Source organism: Anabrus simplex, chromosome 2 (assembly GCF_040414725.1).
Source record: "Anabrus simplex isolate iqAnaSimp1 chromosome 2, ASM4041472v1, whole genome shotgun sequence".
NCBI classification, from domain to species: domain Eukaryota; kingdom Metazoa; phylum Arthropoda; class Insecta; order Orthoptera; family Tettigoniidae; genus Anabrus; species Anabrus simplex.
Genome location: NC_090266.1, coordinates 641,896,629 through 641,908,833, shown reverse-complemented (window position 1 = coordinate 641,908,833; position 12,205 = coordinate 641,896,629). Strand labels below are relative to the sequence as shown.

The following is a 12,205-nucleotide window of genomic DNA, read 5'->3' as shown; positions in this document are numbered from 1 at the left end:
ACCTGATTGTTGTTGCCTCCAGCGAACAAAACCTGCAGCACAACATCAATGTATGGGTGGAAGAGCTTAAGGAAAAAGGTATGGAGGTGAATGTGGACAAGACAAAGACTATGGTTATCAGCAGGAATGAGGAGAGACACTGTATCATGGTCGATAGTAAACCATTAGAGCAAGTCACCAAGTTCAAGTATCTTGGCTCAATCATCAGCTCAGATGGGAAGATGGAGGAGGAAATAACAGAAAGAATAGGAACAGCAGGGCGCTTGTTTAATGCCATCCGAACAAACTTCCTCAACAAGAAGGAGATCTCAAAGGGCACAAAAATTAGCCGTTTACAAATCCACCTTTATTCCCACATTGACCTATGGCTGCGAATCCTGGGTGCTAACAGAAAGAACCAAGAGCAGAATCCAGGTGGCAGAGATGAGGTACCTCCGGAAAGTAGAGGACAAAACCAGGAGAGACAGGATCAGGAATACAGCCATCCAGAAAGTATTGAATATGAAGCCACTGGAGAAAACCATCCAAGAATATCTATTGAGATGGTTTGGCCATGTCCACCAAATGTCGACAGACCGCTTGCCGAGGTTAATGAGGGAGGTGAGAGTGGAAGGAAGGAAGGCTCGAGGAAGACCACGGAAGACATGGGAGGAGGGGATTAGAGAAGCACTGCAGGAGAGGGGACTCTCGGTACGAGAGGCCGTTGCCATTACCGGAGATAGGAGTAGATGGAGATCTCTCGTATCCTCGACACCTCATGGTACAAGAGGACCGGATTAAGTAAGAGACTGTGCAACACAATTCACAGGCACTAGATTGGGTTACAATGTGACTAGTTGGTTCGTGAAATATATATTAACGTAGTGACACGTTTTTGCGAAAACTTGACGAATATTAAGTACGTCTGGCTAGTGGCAAAACTATTGGTCTGGAGACAAGTAAAGGGGGTCTGGGGGCATACGCCCCCAGGTTACGGCCGTGAAGCGGCCAACAGCCTCTAGCATCCCTTACGAAACCAATTGTGATTCACGGAAAACCACTGATAGTGACAGGTTAGGGTGTGATCCACCAAAAACCATTTATAGCGACAGGTTAGGGTGTGATCCAACGAAAACCACTGGTAGTGACACGTCAGGTTAGGTGCGACAGCATTGCTAATTGAGCAGGGTGATCCGCTGAAAACCACTGATAGTGACAGGTTAGGCTGTCATCCTGCAAAACCACTGATAGTGACAGGTTAGGTTGTTATCCACCGAAAACCACTGATAGTGACAGATTAGGTTTTTGATTCATCGAAAACCACTGGTAGTGACAGGTTAGGTTTGGTGCGACAGCATTGCTAATCGAAAGACTGTTGTTGGAAGTTCACTTTTGGTGATCACATCATGAATGGGAAAACACTATACACACGAGTGCATTGCAATCACTGAGACAGGATATGAATTTATTTCTCTTTAATATCCATTCAAACTCTTAATAGTTTTAATGCATTATTGAAATTTAGTGACCTACTTACTCTGTAAATGAATGTCTTACAAGTGTGATACTTGCATAACACACATAGAATGAGACAGGACCTGATCCTTAGTTAGTGGACAAGTATTATTGGTAGTAATTCATTAAAGTATTTGCAAGATTACATTCTACTTGGATGCACTGCAGGAACTCAATAAGAAGAGAGAAGAGATATGGCCAGAGTTTTATTCAACGGATGCGATGATATATAGGGAATGGACACAAGCCAGATATGACCTACGTCATGTATTGACAAGGTATGCCGTACACGGTTTCCACCACCCGATATGCCTAACAGATACAATTCCATGACCCGGACGACAACTGCAAGTGTAAATTGTGCGGAGCCTAGTGTGACCGGTATCATCTGATACTGCGCAACAAAAGACAAAACTCTTTGACAAGTTTCTGTAAGAACTAAATGCACATTGTGCAAGATTTATCATATTAATTGAATTAATGTTTACTAATATGATATACTCCCCTACAATCAACTATGTATCTGTGCATGTACATACCGTGATCTTATAGAATGTACGTACTTACATGTGTGTGTTTGCATGCAAAATACATTGATCATTCCACGCTTTCAATTGTTTCTGCCACCTGATATAACTTAATTCAAAGACTCAAAGAGAGAAATTCAGCAAACCTACGAAGTTCATTAAGTTGCTATTCTTTTCTCAACATTATGCCGTCATGTCCAATGTAGCAACTCAACGGTTATGTAGACCAAAGGTATCCACGAAATGTCACTGTAATATGTGTCCCAAATGGAACATAATTGCTTTTACACCAATGAAGTGAAAAATCCACTGTAAATTAAGAAATACCGTCGTACTAGAGAAATATGTATATGTTCTTACGGCCCGTAGACAGGGCTCCTTTATGTTGTATTCCGCTGCTCGTGCCTTCTTTTGTTTCTTTCTTGAGGTCCAGAGATTGCACCAATGAATGGGAGTGCTATGTCTGTGAATTTTCATTATCATTGTCCATGTGACTAGCGTGGGCAGTTCAAAGAGCAAAATAGCATGATCCCTGGACCAATAAATATATTATTTAATGAATGAGTTAGGGCACAAAACGAAAGAGCAACATGAAGAAAACGACACCTAATTAATTCAAACAACTTCAGTGAGCAAATACATCACAGACAAAAGTGTTTAAACAAACAAAACACATACGGAATCGCTGCGACGTAGCAGAAAAAATAGTTGTAAGGTAGCAAAGTATGTATCCCTATTATTCCCTGCAAGTAAAATATTTCGTTCTATTTCTTATTTTACCGCAGATTTTACACTTTATTAGAGTAAAATGAATTATTATATTCCATTTGGGACAAATATTACAGTGATATTTCGTGGATACAGTAGAACCCTGCTTAACAGAAATAAAAGGGACGGAGCCACTTTGGTTGACAAGTTTTTCGGATGACACATGGTAAATATTTTCAGAAGTTAAACGTTGAAATAAAAATGCATAAACTCTGTTAAGTAAAGGTGCATACTGTATATTAATGTTAAAATGTTTACATAATGTCACTCATTGTATAAAATCAGTGATTTTCTTCTGAATTCTCTTGGTGCAGTGCTGTCAAACAGTTATGTCGCGCCACCGTTTAATCAACAATACATCAGCTGGTACAGATTCATTGCTTTATTAAAAAAAAAAGCGCAAAGTAATGTGAAACAGTTAAACAATTTTTTTTTTTTGTTACTAGTGAACTGCATACTGTATACAGTAATGTTATTAATTTTATTATAGGACTGTAATTAAAGTGTGGTACTGAATTTTAATAAAAATTTGAAATCAATCACCTCCAATGCATTAAATCCATCATTTGCTGTAACTCGATTCTCAGAACTGCTATTGTCAAAGTCGTCTGCATAATCTTCATGACAAGTAATACAGAAGTAGTAGTAGTAGTAGTAATAATAATAATAATATAATGGTAATAATAATTCCTGCTTGTTCAAGAAAATATGTATCACGGAACAAACTACAGGGTAAGAAACTGTTTTGTTTTATGCTACACGTGCCTTCTGGCATAAGTCATAATATAAAAATAGGGTTTGCCTAATAGCTCTCAGCACATATAGCAAGAGAATACTAATATCGATGACTAAGAACGAGAGGGTAAAAACAAAATATTAAAATACAATTTTGCCAGAGCATTTCGGTTACGCCGGGTTTTGGTTAAGCGGAGTTCTACTGTACCTTTCGTCTACATAACCAACTCAACAACTGGACAAAAACTTGCCACAGACCCTAACTTAAGAGTAATTGAGTCCTGTAGTGTGACCCCCCTATGTCCCCCTCCTGTTTAACATAGCCATGACAGCTATCAGAGAGATCATACACAACACTTTGGTTATGATGGACAATGATTGGCAAAATGAATGGATCAATTGAATTTTCAAAGGAAAAAGCATGTTACATTGTGAAACATTTGTTTTAATATTTAAATAGATTATTTTCATGAAATAATTACCTAACTAAGGGTAGCAATAACATAATATTATAATAATCAATGTAAATAATTAAACTTCGTTTTGAAAATTCAAGTGCTACATTAATTTTGTCAGTCAGTTGTATTTACATGCAAATGATATAGTCACTGGATCAACCAACAGGGAATGCAATGGACAAACTTGAAAATTTGCCATTTATAACAGCCCTGCAATTAAAAAAAAAAAAAAAGTTCAGCTGGTATTATTAAGAGGGGAAGAATCACGGCTAATGACAGAATGTGGTGGGGAGGACCCTGAAATTGTGAATTCATTCATCTGGGAATCACATTTTAACATTCAGCTACCTCAAAAGACAGTCTTTAAGCACAGCCATGACTTTATTTTATACTAAACTCTTCTGAATCCTAACCTATGGGCTGTAACTCATCTGGAAGCATCTATCAACATCCGACCTACGGGCTATTTAAAATTTTAAAGATACATTCCTTAAAAGAACGCCTGAAATCTCAAAAATGTCGCTCTCAAAACTGGCATACAAACTAGCATCAGAGATATTTGTACTGGAAGATCTGCAGCTCACATCTACAAGGCAGGAAAGAGAACTCCTTTGGTTAAGACAATGGAAACGATATGAATGCAATCTAGACTCTTACTTGACAGATATCATGCTCAATCCAAATGGGAAGGAACCTGATAATGACGTGACAAGTGCCTTAAAATATGCATTTGGTTGGGTTCATCACGAGGCGTCTGTACAATGTGTGTATTTTATGTGAAGGTCCATGTTAATGTTACCATACTACTCCAGCAAACATACAAAGAGCACCAATCTCTGAGGACTGTAAAAATTTTTATGCACACCTGTGCTGTTTACCAGCCTAATAATAAAAACTTGATTTTGACAGTCAATAAATAAACATAGCTGTATGATTATCAAATTACCCTTTTTTTTCTTCTTCTTTTACCCTTTTTTTGGCAAAAGTTCAGAACAGCTTACATCTTCCAGCGCCACGCATCCAGGCGCGATTGCACTGTCATTTGATTCCCCTCTCACTCACTTCTCACGAAGGACTTCATCGTGCGGTGGACAGAGCTGCCAACTGTTCATATAAAGAACTCGGCCTAGTGCAGCGGCGCTACTTTTATTTAGAAATCTCGTTACAGTAGGTTAGTGACAAAGCCATTGGTCTGGATTGGTTAGACCATTGGTCTGGATCAAGCAAAGGGGGACTGGGGGCGTAAGCAGCGTTAGAAGCCGCCCTAGGCCTCTAGTATCCCGCGTGACACCTCCATTGGTCTGGATTGGTTAGAGTAGGTTAGTGACAAAGCTATTGGTCTGGACTAGTTAGGCCATTGGTCTACGATCAAGCATAGGGGGGAATTTCCCAATGGTGAGTTAAATAGAGTTCTTTCTTTACAGATTGCATTCACCTGTGTATTCATTGTGCAGTTGTGTATTTCTTGTGCGCGGGTTGGTAACGGAATTCACGTACTTCATTGCTAGGAGTGACATCATATCCCATAGTGTCTCACCCAATGGAAATGCTGGTACGTAGTTAGACGATGGACTATGGCGCGTGATAACTTCTATTAGGTTATAAAAGCCAAATTACCTCTGGGGGATGGCGGACGGGTTCTTAAATGTCGCAGTGAACACATCGCTTCTCCACAAGGTATTCCACTTAAGATTTCCAACATATTACATCCTTATAATGCTATAAAAGTAATGTAAGTCTTACTGAATTTCTACCATCAAAATTAAAAGAGCCATGTGTCCATGAAGCATCACTCTCCTAATATTACATACCTCAAAGGTCAAATCTCAGTACTTACAGCAATATATCTTGAGTTGCCACACTGTTGAACATTAAAGATGCGGTGGATACAACAGTTCTGGGTCACTGTTACTTCATTCCCAGCTAGGTGTCTGTGGAATCTTCCACCATTTGCAACTAACTTTCTAGTGTATCAAATTGCTGTTAGATATGTTGTCACATATGAAAAACAAGCCAGGGAAGAGACCCTATAGCATATTTACCATCATAAGGATCCAGTATAGAGCATCACAGTTCCAAAAGACAGACTTACCAGTCAGTAAAGAAGAAAACTTGTTAACAGAAACACAGCTCTATTTAAAGAGCCTCTACGAAGACACGTCTTTTTACATGATGTGAACGTAACGAAAGATATATTAATGAACACTGAATTCTCAGTTGACGTTTTTCAACGTGACATGTCACACGACATATAAACATGAGAGAAAACTTCACTATATCCCTGTCGGTTAAAAACTGAAATATACACGGCTTTAAAAATCAGCTCAGGAATCTCACTTCGATGAGACTTGTCGCCGATCATACGCAACTAGATAACCGGGAATGTAAACACGGAGAACACCTACATTTTGACGATTTGATATTCCATTCTACACGATCACATTACACAAGAACAACAGTACCCATAATTGGTGCGAAGGTCCAATAATTACAAATTTACTTTTAATAGAAACTCTCCACCGTCAATAAAGTATATTACCACAACAGAAAGAAAATTATAGACACACTGAATCTCCACAGCTTTGATAACATGCCGCCATATTGCTTACCTATTCAAACAAAAGGAACCCAAATGAGAACTGACGAATATATACAACTTCTAAATTATCAAAGGACACCTCCTCAAACAGCGATATCATTTTTCTCAGTGTTAATAAATGCTTTTGTACAAACCTATAAACTGCTACATATATCCACTCTCCATGATAATTGTAATTTTAAAGTCATTAGCTGCCTTAGAAGCCAGTAACACATTGCTACACTTTGTAGTGTATTGCACCACCGTAAAAAAACAAAATAAAACGAGAACGTGACAAATACGTCACACTTAGAGCACAGTATTTCTACTAGATGTCACGGAAGAACAGTCTGCTTGACTCTATACACGGCCGACTTGATCCCTCGCTGCGCTCCTTTTATCGGCCTTGACAGTCGCTTGTGAAGACCAACAAAAGCTGTAATTGGAAAGTTTTACCACAATGCCACTAGAGCGCTGGCCTCCTAAGTCACTGAGAGGAAGCTGTATATCGCAAATTACCGCATTTTCAGTTTTATTTATACAGTATTGTTTTGCTGCCGTAAATGTTGGTAATGTGTTCGCAATGAGGTGTTTGCTGGCTTGATATTGAGAGCTGATAGTTATGCACTAAACAGTTTCTTTTTTTAAATATGTAGTATGGTGATATGATTTTTTAAATTGTGTTTAAAAATATTGGAATATGTAATATTATTGTGCGCCTCTTTGTACTTCCAACAGAAATGTTCTGCAAATAAGAACAAATGTACTCAAAGTGATTCCTCGTCGTAACTTCGTCCCAAACAAGAATTTTAATTTATGCACTAATTCGTGTTGTTTTTTTCTTTTTTAGTTGTGTGGTGATTTGCTTTTCTTTAACTGTGTTTGGAAATATTCGAATATGTCTTGCTGTGTGCATTTTTTTTTTCTTCGAACAGGAAAGAAAGAGCAAAGGGACTCTGGCATTTCACAAATTCTCTGCAGACCAGGACAAAACTGCGGAGTGGTTCAAAGCAGTTAACACTTTCATCTTAGTTTTACGTTTCTATTTCGCGTATTTATCTTCTTTCTTTCTTTCTTTCTTTCTTCCTTTCTTTCTTTCTTTCTTTCTTTCTTTCTTAATCTGTCTACACCTCCAGGGATGGTTTTTCACTCAGACTCAGCGAGTGATCACACCTCTACCACTTCAAGCACAGTGTCCTGGAGCGTGCGACTTCGGGTTGGGGGATACAACTGGGAAGGATGACCATTATCTCGCCCAGGCGGCAGCAACTGCTATGCTGAACATGGGCTTTCCGTTAGGGTTGGGAAGATTGAAAGGGATAGACAAGGAAGGGGGAAGGAATCGGCCGTGGCCTTAAGTTAGGTACCATCCCCGCATTTGCCTGGAGGAGAAGTGGAAAACTATGGAAAACTACTCCGAGGATGGCTGAGGTGGTAATCGATCCCCCCTTCAGTTGACCTCCCGAAACTGAGTGGACCTCGTTCCAGCCCTCGTACAACTTTTTAAATTTCGTGGCAGAGCCGGGAATCGAACCCAGGCCTCCGGGGTTGGCAGCTAATCGCGCTAATCGGGTATCTTTTTTCCCCCTAATAATGTTCTTTCATTGAATAATCCTTTAAACGGAGTCATATTTGCCACATGACAGCAACACAACATATTTTTATCCAAGGTAATCTAAACTTTAACATTTAAACACTGACAAGTAGGAACCTTACTGTTATGACGGTAAGGCCAACGTGTGAAGCCAAGTGTTACCAGTGCAATGAACAGTTTACAATGTATTTAGGGACCTACGCAAAATACTTTTCTCTCGCTGAATTTTTCCTTAAAATTCTCCTCTTTCCTGTTTGTTTTATGCCGCACCGACGCTGATAGGATTTATGGCGACGATGGGATAGGAAAGGGATGGGAGTGGGGATGAATCGGCCGTGGCCTTAATTAAGGTACAGTCTGGCGTAAAAGTGGGAAACCACGGAAAACCATCTTCAGGGCTGCCGACAGCGGCGTTCAAACTCACTATCTCCCGGATGCAAGCTCACAGCTTCGCGCCCATAACCGCACGGCCATCTCGCCCGGTATTTAAAATTCTTGAGCAAGGTTTGAATGAAATGTAATCTGAAACTACATATATATTGAAATTGAAATTTAAACATGTTTAAGTCAAAATATTTGTTATCCATACACCGAATATAGCCCCCATTCTTACAGCAGCACTTGAAGAATTTTAAAACTCTACTAAATTGAACATTGACTCTTAATCTCAAAATTAACATCAGAAGACGAAAGTACTGTGGAAAGCTCTGCTATGTATCTGTTATGATAATAACAGTGATTACTATTATTCCTCATAGTTAAGGAACGTCAGTTGGACTACTCCATCTCTCCGCATTTTCTATCACGACGTCATTTTAGTAAATATCAATGAAAGTAGCCTTTAAGACTAATCATTTTAACAGTATTAGTCAATGTAACATACTCCTTCCTTCCCTAAATTAACCTCTTCTTGCATGAATTAACTTCCGTTCTATATTTTCGTGAAATCTTGCTCTGAGAGCCCTATAAAATTACAAGATAATAACGTTTTCATTATAGAGGCCCACATAAGGACCTATGGATCCTGGCATCATTTGATGCCATCATGCATCTGATAACCAATATCTGAGTTAACAATGAAGGTATCACATATGCAAAATTATTGACATTTTAAAGACATTAAGTAGGTATGTTGTTTATATGTAAGGCATTTCCTGAATACATTTAACTTATCACATTACTACACTAGGTATTCTCAATATTGAAAATCCAAGGTCAACAAACAATGTTTTTCATTGATAATGAAAACTTTCCATACATTCTGGTTCATCTTCCCCCTCAGTTGAAGGGCGGCCTCTTTTTCGGCTTTAAGGAGTGGTCCCTATCAGAATAAGAGATGTAGCAACAGCAGCCTTGAATGTAAGCAGATGGGTCTTTTCAAATTTTTCCGTGTAACACAGCCATGCATTCACAATAGCCATACTTAGGAGGTGAAAAAACAGTTTTAGATACCGTTTTTGTTTTTAAACCATGGGGATAGTGGGCAATCATTCTGTCCATCAAGTCTCCACCACCCATGAATTTATTGTATTCTCCAACAGCAAAAGGTCTTGCAATGGGTACAGTTCTTTTCTCCTTCCTGTCACATCTTTCCACATCATCCTCTGGTTGTGCACCAGCATATGTTGAGTGTAAGTGCACCTCCCTCGTGTCCTTCCAGCGTACAACAGTCATGTTGTCACAGGATGTTGCAACTGAGCATGATTACCTTGGAAGCTGCTTCCCATCCACAAGTTTTGTGTTAATGTTGGGAATTCTATTCAAACGCACAGTTCCTACAACATAAATCTCTTGCGATTTCAAGTGCTCCAGCAAAAGGACTGATGTAAATAAATTGTCTATGAATAATTTGTGATTCTTCCTTTCAATTTCATGGCAGAGCCTAACAACAGTGTCACCAGTAGATCCTAGTGCACTCCTATCTTGTTGCTTGGCTCCTTCATAAAGTTCAAAACAGTGAACATAACCATCCACACTAGCTCTTACCCATATATTGAAGCCCCACTTTTTTGGCTTGCCCTTCGAATATTGTTTCAAATGACTCCTGCCTTTGAAAGGTACCAACATTTCATCCACACTCTGATGTTCTTTAGGACTAACAGCTTCATGAAAAGCTTGGTGCAAGGTGGAAACAATTGGACGTACTTTCCAGAATTTATCAGGCATCTGATCATCTTTATTGTCATTATTCACAAAGTGGATGTAACGTTTTATTTCCTCAAATCTATTGACTGACATGCTGTCTGCAATTAGATCCATTCGATGACCTTTCACTGATGACCAATACATCCTTGATTGCGGATATTTAATGTAAGTCATTATAATATTCATTCCCAGGAAGATTTTAGTTCATTTTCTGTAACCCTGAATGACATTTTCCCATTCTGAAAGGCATAACGGTTAGTCTCGTATACTATATCAGCAAATAATCTCTCTGGAAACAGATGAATGAAAAAATCGTATGGATCATTTCCATCTATTTGTATAATATAGGTATCAAGGAACTGAGGGATTCGGTTGGTGTAGTCATTGTCCTCCCCTGAGAACCATAGTTTGGGTCTTTGCTTTACCTTATCAGCGGTGGATAATGGAGTGACCCTGTTTCCTTGGGTGTTAGTTTTAGAACTACTTGGTTTGGGAGCTAGTGATAAATGACTAGTTCCAGATTCAAAGTTACGTGTTCCAGTATCAATAAATGGAGGCAGTTGTGTAGAATTTTGGTCATTTTGTAGCTGTGGAACATTATAATCGTTATCACTATCTAGAAATATGTGATCACGAATGCTTCTTTGAATGACTTCATATTCATCATCGTCATCACTACTCGAAAAGCTGGCATCAGAATCTAGGGGCAGGAAATCTTCCAACAAATGTTCCTCGATTACATCTGGATCCAGAAACTCAGCCATTAGGAATCTGTTATGAAATAATGGGCTCATTAGTAATTTCTAACAATCATCACATTATAGGCGGCATAGTCTTATTATAGGCTGCTGTATATAACAACCTAGGAAGAACGGCACCTAAAATTAAATTGAAAGCAACATCGGCGTAGTAAGAAATATTTCTAAACCACTTACATCATACTTCGTAAATTAACAATAATATAAACTCCAATTTCGACCTAAATCTAATGGCTTTTGTGCTACCATAACCGACCAAGACTTAGAGGTTATGTGCAACACTCTGGATACTGGCATCGTACGATGCCACATTTGTTACGATTTCTAGTACTACTCCGAATTATTATGATATTCATATTTTCACACTGTTGAATAAAGCATTCAATACTGCATATCCCAGTATTTTTACTTACTTTTGGAAACCAATACTGATGCGTACACGAAGGGATTATATTCCTAGCGCAAGCGGACTTCAGAACACATATGCACTGGCGGGAACAAGCAGTTGCAACTCAACTTCGAATGTTGCTGCTACCTGTCTGCGAGTACAATAACTTACAGATGGCCTCCTTTGATGCCACCATGCACGTTAGGTACCTAGAATGATTTTCGTAACCAAGCAACGGACGGATAGTTATCCGGCATTATGTGTTACCTCTATGCGTGAAGAGGTTATGATAAATCGGCGATCAGAGTCAATTAGAGAGTTTTCGCGCTGTACTTCTTCCTTAAGCGCTTGACGTCATATCACGTCAGATAGTGACATACTTCTGACGTATGTTCCCTAAAGCCCCATTCACAATGCAAACGTAACGTAACGTAAACTTAAAATTACCGTTAACTTAGAAGTTTGCGGCCATGTTATCTGTTGGAACCATTCACAGTGCGCCGACTTAAACTTAACTGCGAGTCCGTAAAATTAAGAGACTGCAAACTCCAAGCTATTGCGGTTAATTTTACGTTAAGTTTAAGAACCAGCCAATCAGAGCAGACGCAAACATTGTATTTTGTGAGCGATATAATGACTTCTTTCGACGAAACACTTGTAATTCTCTTTCAAAACAATCTTTGTATGTATGTATGTATGTATGATAAAAGGAAAAAAGAATTACAAAGACGCTGTACCGAAAGAGAATATGTTGAAATAA

The 12,205-nt window shown here is 38.9% G+C and overlaps 1 protein-coding gene across 1 annotated transcript in view; it reads right to left on the bottom strand.

Moving 5' to 3' along the window:
* The window catches only part of HUWE1 (HECT, UBA and WWE domain containing E3 ubiquitin protein ligase 1), a 1,366,532-nt gene extending 1,359,691 nt beyond the window's left edge, over positions 1-6,841 (bottom strand). The window contains exon 1 of the mRNA XM_068226019.1: positions 6,716-6,841. The gene's annotated coding sequence lies outside the window, so the exon portion shown is untranslated. The remainder of the gene's footprint in view (positions 1-6,715) is intronic.
* Between the last annotated feature and the right edge of the window lie 5,364 nt (positions 6,842-12,205).